Source organism: Grammomys surdaster, unplaced genomic scaffold (assembly GCF_004785775.1).
Source record: "Grammomys surdaster isolate TR1022 unplaced genomic scaffold, NIH_TR_1.0 72047, whole genome shotgun sequence".
In the NCBI taxonomy this organism is placed as follows: Eukaryota; Metazoa; Chordata; class Mammalia; order Rodentia; family Muridae; genus Grammomys; species Grammomys surdaster.
In genome coordinates, this window is record NW_021606068.1 from 1,089 (window position 1) to 3,807 (window position 2,719).

Consider the following 2,719-nt stretch of genomic DNA (forward strand, 5'->3'; position numbering starts at 1 on the left):
CGGTACCAGGAAGGGATTATCTCAGGCAAGGGATGTTTCCCCAGACCTAAGTGGAGCCAGATTGGTGCTCATCCCAGGCTAGCTCTCTGTCTAGGCCTCATGGCACTGGTGGTCTGGTGGTCATCTTGGACTAACTCTTCACCCTGACCTGCAGGACTGGCCCCATGTGAGGGTTTTCTGTCTCAAGTTCACTCATGCCAAGGTCCCCACATCCCAGGGATCTTCATCTTGCTTCCCTTCCTGTGCTGGTAGTCAGGCTCGTGTATTGTTCTGGGAGTGTTAGGCTACTAATCATTCAGGTGTTCATGGGTCAGAACACTGAGCATAGGTGTAGCCTATCTTTGCCACCTGCTGACACACATGCCACACATTCGACAGAATAGCTGCACAAGCAATGCCTCTAGGGACAGGATTTTGTTTCTTGTTTCTTGGTTGTTGTTTTTTTAACAAACAGATAAACAAAAAACAAATACAAAAAAACCCAAAACAACAACAACCAAAACCAAAACAAATAAACAAACAAAATCCAAATCCAGTGTATTGCTCTGTTGCCCTGACTGACCTGGACCTCACAGAGATCTGCCTGCCTCTGTCTCCTTAGTGCTGGGATTCCAGGTGAGTGCCATTGCATTCAGCTAATATTTTGTATTTGATAACACAACAGCATTTGGGTTGACAGGAAGTCTTCATAGGCCTTTGTGTCTTGTGGTTTCAGCCATGTCATGTGAACAGAGCTCATAATTTCTCTGTATGAAACCCTGGTTTTATGTTCAGCAGCAAACCAAGAGACACACCATATTGTCTTCTGTTAAAGCTTCTCATTTTGGGGAGCAGGGGATGAATATGGGCAAAATATTCCATATATGAAATTGTTACAATGAATTCTATGTATAAATAATACATAGACATACTACGTAATAAAAAAAAAGGCAGCCCTCTCAAATGAAGTAGTTTCCAAAACAATGGGATTTGTGGCCTTTTCTTAATGACCCATTGACCTTTTCTCTCTACTACTCTCCTTTGTCCCTCTCTAATTAGAACTCTTTAAAAGGAAAATAGTGAATCTGACGGTTAAGGAATAGAGGTTGCAAAGACAAACCATACTGACCTTTGCTAGGCTTGCTTTGGTAGGTATAGAGCTAAGTCTAGACCCGTGGTTCTTAGCCTCCCTAATGCTGACAGCCTTTAATACAGTTCCTCATGTTGTGGTGACACCCAACCATAAAATTATTTTCATTGATACTTCATAACTGTAATTTTGCTCCTGCTATGAATCATATTGTGATGTGAATATCTGACGTGCAGGGTATCTAATATGCCACTCCCAAAGGGTTCCCGCTGGCCTAGTGGGAATGTGCATACCCCTCATCTGTGATTGCCTACTGTCCACCTTGATCTAAAGCAGTAAAAGTACTCCAGAAATAATAAAAAATATGCCAGAAATTAATTTTATAACATTTAATTTGTTTATTTTTTTATTTTTAAACAAGGTATCATGTAGCACAGGTAAGCCTTGAACTCACTAGAAAGGCAAGGATGGCCTTGAACCCCAATCCTCCCACTCCAGAGTGTAAGAATTCCAGATGAGCACCACCATGCCAGTGGTAATACTTACTATATTTTTTAATTGCTTTAAAAAAGCAACTTTTGAGTGGACAGATTCTCCCTTGATGAGGTCCTATCTAACAACCACACGACTAAATCAAAATCATCACTCTCTTTTGTCATCTCCAGAGCAACAAACTAAAAACCCTGTGTGCAATTAGAGAATAAACAGCAGAAAAGCGCAAAAATCAACCATGGACGCCACAGATCCGGAATGAAAGCTCAGCAGGGAGATGGACCAACTCTGGGGTGGAACAGTGAACACTCAGCAAGCTGCAGCCCCGCAAATTCCCAGAGTCCCCAAAGCCTCAGCCAATCTGAACGGAGGGCTGGGGGATGGGCAGAGCTGGCTGCAGGGATCAAAGAGAAACAGGAGGGAAACAAACCCGGGACTGTCTGCTCTCTGAGCAAAGATAATAGCATCCTCGCTGTGGTGAGAACGAACACACAGAGCAAGGTTTAAAAACACAATGAGCTCAGAGCTGGTCGGATTCCTTTATCCTATGCCTCAAACTCATCAGGCTTGTCCTCAATTCAGAATCACTCCATATTGAATTACAGGGTGAGAGAAATAAAAAGGGCAAACCACAGAGTGTTTTTCAGAGCGCAGGGGTTGCCACATCTTCGTATGAAAGAGTCAATTTAGTGGGCTGAGTCGCATTTAAAACATGGGGTGGGGGGAGGAAAGAAGTGAGAAAGGCAGGCAGGCAGGCAGGTGACAGGCTTATCGTGGGGATAAGCATTACTCATGAAATCTTGCTTTGTGTCGGTGTTTGGTATCTTATTGTGAGCATCGGGGAAAACTGATGTACTCTCTCCAGGTTTTCCATCCTAGGAGACAAGGTTTTCAGAAACAGGACTTCATCTATCTGCTCCACTGTTACCGCCCGAGGAAGACGTTCCTCCTTCCTACTTTGCTACGTGTTATAATAATGCAGGTGTGGTGGGGCTTTATCTCAACGAAAGAGTTCTTCAAAAAAGGATTCCAGAGTCACATCACTCTCTCTCGGAAGCTGTCAAAAACAATGAGTGGCCTCCCTCCAGGATCTGTAATTAACCAGAGGGGGAGGGGAGAGGGAGAAGAAGAGGAAGAGGGAGAGGCGAAAGAGGGGAT

The 2,719-nt window shown here is 43.9% G+C and overlaps 1 non-coding gene across 1 annotated transcript; it reads right to left on the reverse strand.

Annotated features, from left to right (window-relative positions):
• Window positions 1–275: 275 nt before the first annotated feature.
• Window positions 276–411, reverse strand: LOC114635238. Its single transcript, XR_003713447.1, has one exon. It is a non-coding gene; the product is annotated as a small nucleolar RNA SNORA17 (small nucleolar RNA).
• Window positions 412–2,719: the final 2,308 nt, after the last annotated feature.